Here is a 12,468-nt window from a genome sequence, read left to right on the forward strand (position 1 = left end):
TTAGAAAGTGCTGGAATGGGTCTTGGCAACCAGTTTTGATCTTTGACACTTTCCTACTCTGCTTCCATTGCTGACCCTCGGCCTTTCATTATCCACACTGATTCTTTTAATTAATTTACTCTTTAGTCTTGTTGGCTTGGGGGAGAGGAATTGGCTCAAAAAGAAAAAAAAAAACCTTTCAGGTGTCATTGTGTAACAGAGACAATTAATTTGAAGATTAATATTAGGACACTGTCCCTAACTGCAGGCTTCTGAGTCTTGTGGGTGGCGCTGAAGTGACAACATTTCTGAAGGATGTGAGCAGGGCAGTGACAGCTGCTCTCAGCATTCTCTACAGACTCAGAGGACACAGACCTAGGCTGCAATGTCACTTGGAGTGTCTGCTTTAAGTTCTCAGGCACTGATTTTAAAGTTTAATTTTGGGAGAGCAACATTATTCCTGTGATTCTCTGGGAGAATGACGCAGGGCATCGTGATCAGTCTCGTCTACTGTCTGCTCGTCCGTTTGATTCTCCTCGTTCTGTTCCAAGATTGGATGTCAGGCCTCTGGGTGATGAAAGAGTCCGATCTGCCACTTAATCTTCACCTTTCGCCTCTCAGTATTGGAGGCAGTCATCGTGTTCATTTTGGAAAGCTGTAGTCAACCCAGCAGGAAATATAGCCAGGCTGGACGGGAGCCCAAGGATGCCACCAAGGGTCTCCCTTTGTCCTGTGAAGAGAGGAATTCTGCAGAGGCTGGAGATACTTGAATGAGCTTGATGTGTTTTGCCAGGATCCTGTTGAATCACTCAACAAAGTCAGAAACCAGCATAAGGGCAAAATCACGAATGCTCCAGTCTTTTTTTTTTTGAACAGTTGCACACAGATAGGGATGATTGGAACACAGAAACAGAACCATTTGGTGGTAATAGTTCAGCAGGAAGAGGGGAATGTGTCACATGTACACATTTTTCTTCCCCTCAAACCTGCTGGTTTGGGCCATGGCTGCCATCTCTACCAATCTTTCCTTAATTGTCCCCAAGGGCTAGAAGAGGATCATGATTTTCTATACTCACTGAAATCAGGCAGACCTACCTGAGTTTGAATCCCATCTCTGGTACTCACAGGTGTGGAGCTTTGGGCAAAGAGTGTCTTTGAGCCTCAGTGTCCCACCAGTAAAATGGGAAGATTCCTGGTGTGTTGTAGGGACTTGGAAAATGCTATTTATCATTTTATGTGGAGAGGTCACACCTAGTGTATGAATGCCGTAAGCAGGGGTGAACTGACATAAATTCACATCAGTTCAGTTCAGTTCAGTCACTTAGTGGTGTCTGATTCTTTGTGACCCTATGGATTGCAGCACGCCAGGCCTCCCTGTCCATCACCAACTCCCGAAGTTTGCTCAAACTCATGTCCATTGAGTTGGTGATGCCATCCAACCACCTCATCCTCTGTCATCCCCTTTTCCTCCTGCCCTCAATCTTTCCCAACATCAGGGTCTTTTCCAGTGAGTCAGTTCTTCGCATCAGGTGGCCAAAGTATTGGAGTTTCAGCTTCAACATCACTCCTTCTAATGGATACTCAGGACTGATTTCCTTTAGGATGGACTGGTTGGATCTCCTTGCAGTCCAAAGGACTCTCAAGAGTCTTCTCCAACACCACAGTTCAAAAGCATCAATTCTTCGGCACTCAGCTTTCTTTATAGTTCAACTCTCACATCCATACATGACTACTGGAAAAACCATAGCCTTGCCTAGACGGACCTTAGTTGGCAAAGTAATGTCTCTGCTTTTTAACATGCTGTCTAGTTTGGTCATAACTTTTCTTCCAAGGAGTAAGCATCCTTTAATTTCATGGCTGCAGTCACCATCTGCAGTGATTTTGGAGCCCCAAAAATAAAGTCTGTCACTGTTTCCACTGTTTCCCCATCTATCTGCCATGAAGTGATGGGACCAGATGCCATGATCTTAGTTTTCTTAATGTTTAGCTTTAAGCCAACTTTTTCACTCTCCTCTTTCACTTTCATCAAGAGGCTCTTTAGTTCTTCTTCACTTTCTGCCATAAGGGTGGTGTCATCTACATATCTGAGGTGATTGATATATCTCTCAGCAATCTTGATTCCAGCTTGTGCTTCATCCAGCCCAGCATTTCTCATGATGTACTCTGCATATAAGTTAAATAAGCAGGGTGACAATATATAGCCTTGATGTACTCCTTTTCCTATTTGGAACCAGTCTGTTGTTCCATGTCCAGTTCTAACTGCTGCCTCCTGACCTGCATACAGATTTCTCAAGAGGCAGGTCAGGGGGTCTGGTATTCCCATGTCTTTCAGAATTTCCACAGTTTATTGTGGTAAACACAGTCAAAGGCATAGTCAATAAAGCAGAAATAGATATTTTTCTGGTACTCTCTTGCTTTTTCGATGATCCGTCGGATGTTGGCAATTTGATCTCTGGTTCCTCTGCCTTTTCTAAAATCAGCTTGAACATCTGGAAGTTCATGGTTCATGTATTGTTGAAGCCTGGCTTGGAGAATTTTAAGCATTACTTTGCTAGCATGTGAGATGAGTGCAGTTGTGTGGTAGTTTGAGCATTCTTTGGCATTGCCTTTCTTTGGGATTGGAATGAAAACTGACCTTTTCTAGTCCTGTGGCCACTGCTGAGTTTTCCATATTTGCTGGCCTATTGAGTGCAGCACTTTCACAGCATCATCTTTCAGGATTTGAAATAGCTCAACTGGAATTCCATCACCTCCACTGGCTTTGTTCGTAGTGATGCTTCCTAAGGCCCACTTGACTTCACATTCCAGGATGTCTGGCTGTAGGTAAGTGATCCCACCATCATAATTGTCTGGGTCGTGAAGATCTTTTTTGTACAATTCTTCTGTGTATTCTTGCCACCTCTTCTTAATATCTTCTGCTTCTGTTAGGTCCATACCATTTCTGTCCTTTATTGAGCCCATCTTTGCATGAAATGTTCCCTTGGTATCTCTAATTTTCTTGAAGAGATCTCTAGTTTTTCCCATTATATTGTTTTCCTTTATTTCTTTGCATTGATTGCTGAGGAAGGCTTTCTTATCTCTCCTTGCTATTTGAAACTCTACATTCAAATGAGACTGAGACAGAACTGTGTTTGAGTGTCTCCTGTGGAGGTACGGGTTGGCAGTGGTCTGCCTCAGGGACAGGGGCTCTGGGAGTTGGTATGGCATAAGTCCTCTTGGAAGAGGTCGCCATAACCCCACTATAGAGCTGCCAGAACTTGCATAAATTCACACAGAGTAGTATTGACTGATTTTACGTGTTTTCCAAAAACCCAGTCTTTTGGACAGAAATCATGATGAGGGGAAATGAGGCAAGGCACAAGAATTCTGATTTTCAGAGGATGAAGAGAGAAAAAGACAGCCTAGGATGTTATTCATGCATCAGACATTGATGCCCACTGAGTGCCAGTTTCTGTAAAAATGATACGCTTGGCTAAGGTCACAGTCTGTCCCTGGACCAGCTCCACCCTGAGAAGGTGATGAGCCAGTGTCCAGAAGTGCTGAGGTTTCTTAGAAGTGCTGAATAGCCTAAGGACTTTGTGGATTTTTTTTCTTCAGTAGTTAATGTAGTTATATCAAAGCTGTTTGTAATTAGTTAATTATCTCCTAGCTAGATTAATCTTACCTTCCTTTAAAATGTGCTACTTTTGGAAAATGTGTCTGGTAGGGAAAGGAAGCCTATATTTGTGTGCTGTACCCTTTAAAAAAGGCACGGCATTTCTACATTTCAAGGGGAACACAAATATCTGAGGCTAACCCTTTGAGGTGCTGCTGGGAGGCCGTGGAGGAGGAGGAGGAGGAAGAGGAAGATGAAGATGAGAAGGAGGAGGGGGAGGACAGTAAGGGGGAGGAGGGAGAGAAGGAAGAGGAGGAGTTGGAGATGGAGAGGGGGAGGGGAAGGAGGAGGAAGAAGAGGAAGATGAGGAGGAGGAGGGGGAGGACAGTAAAGGGGAAGAGGGAGAGAATAAGGAAGAGGAGGAGTTGGAGATGGAGAGGGGGAGGGGAAGTGGGGGGGAGGAGGAGGAAGAAGAGGAAGATGAGGAGGAGGAGGGGGAGGACAGTAAGGAGGAGGAGGGAGAGAATAAGGAAGAGGAGGAGTTGGAGATGGAGAGGGGAAGTGGGGGGGGAGGAAGAAGAGGAAGATGAGGAGGAGGGGGAGGACTGTGAGGAGGAGGAGGGGTGAATAAGGAGGAGGTCGAGGGGGAGGTGGGGGGGAGGAGAGGGGGGAGGGGGCTAGCTCCTGAATTTTATTTGTCTGTGTTGAAATTTCTCTACCTCTTCCGCCAAGGGTCCCAATCACAGAAGTTCAGTGTGGGTAGAGCTGCACCTGTTCTGTATCCTTCCTCACTGCCATCTCTGTTAGAGGTGGAAATTTGCTGCAGGGGCGCTCTGGCCCTTGTTGGGACCGGCTTGTGGTTGCTGCTTTGCTCCCCGCCCCGTCGCCCCCTGGATGTTGGTAGGACACCTCCACGTGTTTGGCTTCAGTCCTGTGGGCTCCTGAGATGGGGGAGAGGGCAGGTGCTGCGTCTTGTTTGTAATCCCAATGCCCAGATAATATCAGGCAGAGCTTCGGCTCTAATGAAAGTTTACAGTGACTGACAGCTGGAAGCATGTCTTTCACTTCTTTCTGAAGCTCAGGATCAATCCTTTCTTCTTTATCTTCCCCGCTTCCCCTTTGAACTTAGCATTGATTGGAAAACCTGAAAATCGATAGGTAGATGCTTAGATACTACCATGGGAAAGCACCACCATGAGGCAAGGCTTACCTTGTTGGTAAGTAAAGGTTTTTTTTTTTTTTTGCTTTCTTTAATTTATTCAAAGAGAAAAAATGAAATTTGTCCTCTTATTTTCATATTAACTCTCCCTTATACATAACACACACACACACACACACACACACACACACATGCATTAACTAGAGAACTTTGATCTAGCATGTGTAGTCATTTCTGATCTATGAAAGACGACAGTGACCAATGAAGCAACATTGAATGTGGCCAGCCTTTGAAACCTATTGATTTCAAATTAGAGCAGCAGTATTCATTCTATTAGTGCAGTCACACTCAAAACTTGGTCTCTATATGGATTAAAGATATTCAATTAGAAGTTTATAAATATGTTGTTGTTGTTCAGTTGCTAAGTCATGTCTGACTCTTTGAGACACCATGAACTGCAATAAGCCAGGCTTCCTTTTCCTTCACTATCTCCCAGAGTATGCTCAAACTCATGTCCATTGAGTTGGTGATGCCATCCAAACATCACATCCTCTGTTGCCCCCTTCTCCTGCCCTCAATCTTTCCCAACATCAGGGTCTTTTTATAAGTATATCCTTGATGAATTAGCTAGGAAAATGATGCTCCTGGAAGAAACAGTGTGGGAGGTGAGTGACTAACATCCTAATTCTAGGACCTCATGTTATGGATGTTTTGTTGGCCTTGGGGTCAGTGGAGATGCCCCAGGTGTCCACTCCTGTCAAGATCTGAGTCCTGGAGCCTGAAAGTGGTTGCGAATCACTTCATGATGTCTCCATAGCCACATGACCAACGGGAGTGATGGGTCCCTGGGAGTTTGATTGGGCTCTACGATACGAGTCTAATTGGTAAAATGCCCAGAGCATTGAGTCTGAGATAAAACTTCTTGGATGTGTTTTCTCCCTGTAGTTACAACATGACTGATACTTTCTTCTGCAGGTGAGAGTGATTTCCCAGCGATTGCTTCGGCCGGTACAGCCAGAGAACAGGATTCTTTTCTTTTTGGCTGCTAAATGCCTCTGTACCCCACGCTTTCCAGTGAGGGGAGAAGGCTGGAGCTTCTTGGATGATGATGGACATTCCGCTGGGCAGGATGAGGGCAGAGTGTGTGACATCAACACCACAAGGGTAAGAGCTGCCTGTCTGGTGTTTTCTCTGATGCCAGCATTTACCAAAGGAAGGGGAGAAAAACCTAGTGACAGAAATGAGGATTAAACATCCGGGAGACTCTTCTGTTTGTAAAAATCCATGGGGCAGTTGGGGTAGATGACTGAGGAAGGAAGGGAGAGGACTGGCCTGGAAGGACTGGGTTGCTGTGTGCTGGGAGACACAGCAGGTCATCTTTGGAAGATCCTGTTGTCCACGTGGCCCTCCCTCTTTTGTGGTTTGTAGTTCAGACTTGAGGAAGTGACACTCCTTACTGTGACAAGGTTCCATTTGTGTCCATTTGAGTTAGCCAGGCCTGAAATGAGTGCCATGGTGCTGGAGCTGAGAAGAATCTCGCTCTGGTCCCAGATTGAGGACTTATTGGCAGTACTGGGCCCGGAGACACATTTTTGCTTGAGCTTTATAGGTGGTTCGGATGGTAAAGAATCAGCCTCCACTTTAGGAGACCCAAGTTTGATCCATGGATTGAGAGGATCCCTTGGAGAAAGAAATGGCAACCCTCTCCAGTATTCTTGACTGGGAAATCCCATGAACAGAGGATCTTGGTGGGCTACAGTTTATGGGGTCCCAAAGAATTGGACACAACTGCACGACTGACACTTCCTATAGTGTTAAAAACTTTTTGGATCAATTCTGATTAATGTTGAGATAGCCCACGTAAAAATTAGATTTCTGGCTTTTCCAGGAACACTGTAAGATACACCCAGACTGGCCTTCTGTTCTCAAAAAGGACTCATGCCGAGTAGCCTGTGCCTCTGAGATAAGCCTGAGTGGTTAACCACAGTCCCAACCAGCCCACTTCATTTGTGTAACTTACTTGTTTGATTGTTTGGTCACTGGAGGCATGTCATTTCACCATGCCCGATCTACAGCCTTTTGCTAGCTCTTTCACAAAACAGTGTTTTTTTTAAGAACAGTTTACAGAAAAATTGTGCAGAAATTTCTGAGTTCCCATGTACACCCTCCCCTTATCCACACAGTTCATCCTACTTTTAACATCTTGCCTTGGTGCAGTGTTTATTACAATTGATAGCCAATACTGACATATTATTATTGACTTAAGTCCATAGTGCATATTAGAGTTCACTCCTAGTGTGGGACTTTCTATGGGTTTTGTCAAACATATAGTGGCATGTATGGACCATCACAGCATCATATAGAATAGTTTCACTGCCCCCAAATGCTCTGTGCTCCATCTGTTCACAGTGATAAATTTTATTGATTCTTCCAAATCAAAATGAGTATCTTTCACTAGACCATGGGCAGCACTTAGCATAAGGGGCTGGTGCTGTGGTGATGACAATAATACATGGTCCCCTCCATGGAAAAGCTTGGAGTCTGGTGACAGTAATGGTCAGAGTTGTGAAGGATAAAGAGAACTATAAAGGCAATAAAGAGAAGGATAAAGAAGATAAAGATAACTATAAGGGTATAAAGATAACTAAGGATAAAGAGAAATATAAAGGCACTGTAATCCCTTGCCGGGGGTGGGGTGGGGGGTGGGGGGGGAGGGCAGTACAGATAAAAATGCACTTGAAAGGCTATGGGAGAAAGTGAACAGAGCTGGGAAGTAGGGCAGGGGGAATGACTCATGTGGTGCAGATACATTCAGTGCTCCAACACTCTACCTCTGGACCTCATCGCATCACCCTGACAGCTGTCTTTAGGGTCTTCTCCAGTGAGTTGGCTCTTCACAACAGGTGGCCAACTGTCTGCATAAGGGTTCCTCCATGTAATGTGACTCAGTTGGAGATGTGATGAGGTAGCTACTGGAGAGTTAAGTCTCCCCTCTTGTGGCAAAATCCACAGTTTTCCAGTTTCTGGTTGAATATCTTTCACTTCTGGTTCTTTGCTTTTTACAAATAGAACAGATTTCTGGCTTTTGGGTTCACTGAATTAGCCTTCTAAAGCAGCTCTCCGGCTTGGAGATGAGCTAGGTGAGTTACAGGGATCCCTGGAGTTTGCAGAGGGAGTCAGCCATTCTAAATGGAATCCGGAGGAAATATGCACCTCTCTAGTATGACTGTCCAGATGGAGGTGGTAAGAGAGGGAAAGGAGTAAGTAGGGGCAGGAACGAGGAGGTAGGGAGACTCATCTTTTTTTTTTAGTTCTGCCTATTTATTGCTACCAACCCATGTCCCTCCACCCCCCTCACATGTGCGTGCTCAGTCTCGTGACCCCATGGACTACAGCCCTATCAGGCTCTTCTGTCCATGGAATTTTCCAGGCAAGGATACTGGATTGGGTTGCCATTTCCTTCTCCAGGGGACTCTTATCTTAATCTCTTATTTTTGAAATAAGGTTTTACATGTATCTTATGCTTTGTGTTTTCAGAAGACTTTTGTGTTTGTTATCGTATCATCAAAGTGTGTACATCATTTTTTATTGATCAAGAACCTCCCATCCAAAGTCACAGAGATGGGAAGTGGCACTTCAGGCACAAGTTTTCAGAGTCTTAACCTTGTCTTCTTTTCTTTAGGTGCTTCTGATAGTTCGGCATGGATAAGGGGACCTGGTGGGTTCATTTCTTTCAGTGCAACATTTAAAAGTTGGGTTTGGGTTATGAATCTTCTGAATAAGGGTGACCGGGGACCTATGCCACTGGTGTGTTGTCAGCTGCACGTAATGCTGTTGGAACACGGATGTGGAAGAGACCAGGAGGGAGTTTCCTTGCTCTGCTTGGCCAGTAGGACTCACTTTACATCTAGGCTTCCTCATGGTCTGGGAAGAGCCGTTTGGAAGGCTACTGGGGGGATTGGCTCCACTTAGAAGCCTCAGGATACCCAGGAAATGCTGATCCCCACAAACAAAGACTTAGATCTAGAAGGCTCTTTGAGGCTTTGTATGGCCTGCACACTGGCTCTGGGCATGTCCTCCTAGATGTCTCATAAAGAGCTATTTCTTTCTCAGGATTGTGCTGTAAAAAGACACTCTGATCCACAAAGATCTGAATCAAGGACCACTAGCATCTCCATTTCCAAATTCACAGTCAAGGTGGACCATGCAATGCCACTGACACTTCATTATACTTTCTGCCCCTCTGTGACCCAGCCCTGACTTCTAATTTCCTTCTCCTTACACACTACCTACCCCAGTGCATGGTGAGCTTGCTCTGGGAGAAGGTCATCACCAGGGAAGGTTCCTGGTGAGAGGATGCTCAATACCTGGGTGTGGATGAGGTTTAGATTTTCACTTCTGTTTACATTTGTTTCATTTTATTTGGAATATTCTCACACAGCATGGCTGGAAATAGAATTTAGCATGATGATAAAGAATCCACCTGCAGTGCAGGAGACCAGGGTTCGATCCCTGGGTTGGGAAGATGGAGGAGGGCATGGCAACCCGCTCCAGTATTCTTGCCTGGAGAATTCCCATGGACAGAAGAGCCTGGTGGGCCAGAGTCCATGAGGTTATACAGAGTCAGAAATGACTGACTGACTAAGCACAGCACCCTTTTAAAAAACATATATGATTTTTCTTTGAAAGTTAATAGAATGAAATACAGCTTTTCCAGATGATTATTCCATAAAGACGGCAGTGTTAATGCAGAAAGATGCCCCCTCTTCTCCCTCGATGATAGGACTAATGTAGATTTTGGACAAGTGGGAAGGACAAAAGAATCTAGGTTTTTTGTTTGTTTGTTTGTTTGTTTACTTTTATAGAATTGGTTTTAAAGAGTGGTTCTGCCCAATAAAGCAAGTAGAAGTGACTTGTATTTGTTATGCCTTTCTTACTTTCTTGAGCGAATCAAGTGCATTGTCAAAGCCACCCATGCACTTGTGTGCATGGATATGTGTCAACCTTTAAAAGACACAGTTCTGAGAGCATTTATAAAGTGAGTTTGAGAGCATGAAGCAAAGAGAGCGGTAAGAGGTTAATGGCTTTGGAAAGGCTTTATGGATGCCACTTGGAGAGAAGTAGATCAACGTGGTGTTTAGTTTAAGCTGCCAGAGAATATCTTGAATTTTTGACATCTTTTTTCTTTCTTTTCAATCTTACAAACACCAGGAGACACAAGGGGCTGAATACAGTATATGGTGTTCTCACCATGAGTGATTTGTGTTGATAGTAGGCAGAGGATTGATGCAATGAAGTGAAGCTCTTGAGGAAGAGAATGAAAATAGCACTTGAGTTTTCTACCTCATGGCCAGATGCCTTTGGTATACATAGATGTGCCTGATTGGAGACCACATGTATCCTTTACGTGCTAGTACCAAATCCCCTACCAGAGTATACAGCATTCTTTATTGAGGCTGACTGATAAAATATATAAAATTGAAGACCAACCAGTTAAAGACCTTCCTCCTTCCAGTTAAAAAAGTTAAATGTTTGAAGCATAGTGGAAAAAGTTTGCCCTATAAATCTGTGTAATGTTGGCTAAATCCTGAGCCTCAGGTTTCTCTATTTGCAACACGGGGTATAAGATCTACTGCTAGAACTGCGGGAGAATTAAATGAAGTCATTCATTCAATGATAATTACTCATTGCTTATACTGAGGTACTACGTTAGTTGCTGGGAATTAAAGGGTGCACAATAATGTATATGAAAACATGTATCACAGTGCATAGCCACACAAGATGCTTAGTAGATTTTTATTAAAACATTTTTTGATGGAGAATTTTAATGTGTACAAAAAAAGAGAATAATTCATTAAATTCCTCTGTACCTGTCACTCAGCTAAAATAATTGTCGTAATTATTAATTCATAGCCATCTTGTATGATCAGTGACTCCTCCCTGTCCTCCCAACCCCACACCAATGAATTATTTTGAAGTAAATTCTCAATGCAGTAAAATTTTATCCATAAAATCTTAGCATATATTTCCAAAAGATAAAGGGTTTTTTAGAGCATAATTACAATACCATTAGCACATTGAAAAATTGAACAATTGTAATTTTACATTATCAAGTGTCTAGTTTAGTGTTCAGATACTCCTGATTTTCATATATATATTTTTGAAAGCATTTGGCTAGCTTGAATCAGTATCCACACAAAGCCACACACTAAATCTATTTGATGTGTCATTTATTTGATCCATCATTTGTCCTGTATAATTTCCCACAGTCTGGTTTTTGCTGATTGCATCCCTATAGTGTCTTTGAACATGTTCCTCTGAAATACCCTATTTGATTTTAACTGTTAGACCTAGAGCTACATCAAATTTATGTCTTATTTTATTTTTTGTCTAGGATAGTTCAGAATTGTGTATGTGTTTCCATCAGGAGGCACATTCTGTCTTGTCTCTTTTTGTTACACTGGCTTGAACAGTGAGTTCAGGTATTGTTCTCTGAACTAACCATTGTGGAGTTCCTTATTTGTTTTTTAACTGGGTTTTAGTAGCTGTTTATGAGCACACTCAGATCTGTTACTTTATTATGAGTGGCCCAATGGTGAGATTTTAATTTTATCATTCCTTCACTGTTTTCCAAATTGGTCACACCATTTTCCATTACTACTCATTATGCTTGAAGGTTCTGATTTCTCTGCATCGTCACAGACACTTACTGTGTTATAGCATAAGACTTGTACTATTATTACTTTTTGGTTATATCCATCCTAGTTGTGTGAAATGGTATTTCATTGTGACTCTGACTTGTGTTTCCTAGTGACCTGTGAGCATCTTTTCATGTATTTTTTGGCCATTTATATATCTTTGAAGAAATGTCTATAAAATCCTTTGCCCATTTGTCTTTTTGCTGTTGAGTTGTATGAGTTTTTTATTTTTTAAATCTATTCTGGATTCTAGACCTATCTAGGATTAGATAGGTCTAGATTAGATCTATCAAGTCAAGTGTTAGCCACTCAGTTGTGTCTGACTCTTTGTGACCTCATGGAACACCAGTCTCCTCTGTCCATGGGATTCTCCAGGCTAAGAATTCTGGAGTGGGTTGCCATTCCCTTCTCCAGGGGATCTTCCTGACCCAGGGATTGAACTCATGTCTCCTGCATTGGAGGCAGATTCTTTACCATCTGAGCCCCAGGGAAGCCCAATAACTTGCAATATTTTCTCCTAATTTGTGGGCAGTTTTGCTCAGTATTTCCAAATTCCCCTTCATAAGAGTTGCCCTTCATTTTGTTTTCCAAATTGCAGTGTGCAAAAGTGCCTGCTTCCCCACATACTCAGTAATAGAGTATGTAGCTCAATTTTTGTATTTTTTTCCCATTTTGGTATTAGATATGATTTGTTGTTGTTTAGTCGCTAAGTCATGTCTGACTCTTTGTGATCCCATGGTCTGAAGCCCTCGAGGCTCCTCTGTCCATGGGATTTCCCAGGCAAGAATACTGGAGTGGGTTGCCATTTCATTCTTCAGGGGATCTTCCCGACCCAGGGATCGAACTCACGTCTCCTGCTTGGCAGGTGAATTCTTTACCACTGAACCACCTGGGAAGCCCATTAGAAATGATACTGCTCCATAATTTTAATGTGCATTTATCTTACTACAAGCAAGGTAGAACATTGTTTCCCTGTTTTAAGACCCACTGACATTTTTTTTTTGTAAACTGTCTATTCATATCTGGCCCATTTTTCT

The 12,468-nt window shown here is 43.2% G+C and overlaps 1 protein-coding gene across 3 annotated transcripts in view; it reads left to right on the plus strand.

Moving 5' to 3' along the window:
- The window catches only part of KCNS3 (potassium voltage-gated channel modifier subfamily S member 3), an 84,835-nt gene that overhangs the window by 26,850 nt on the left and 45,517 nt on the right, over positions 1-12,468 (plus strand). For all 3 annotated transcript variants that reach the window (XR_014082278.1, XM_081591217.1, XM_081591216.1), the window contains one exon: positions 5,709-5,897. The gene's annotated coding sequence lies outside the window, so the exon portion shown is untranslated. The remainder of the gene's footprint in view (positions 1-5,708; positions 5,898-12,468) is intronic.

The sequence above is a fragment of the Giraffa tippelskirchi genome, chromosome 4 (genome assembly GCF_054371585.1).
Source record: "Giraffa tippelskirchi isolate mGirTip1 chromosome 4, T2T-mGirTip1v1.2.pri, whole genome shotgun sequence".
In the NCBI taxonomy this organism is placed as follows: Eukaryota; Metazoa; Chordata; class Mammalia; order Artiodactyla; family Giraffidae; genus Giraffa; species Giraffa tippelskirchi.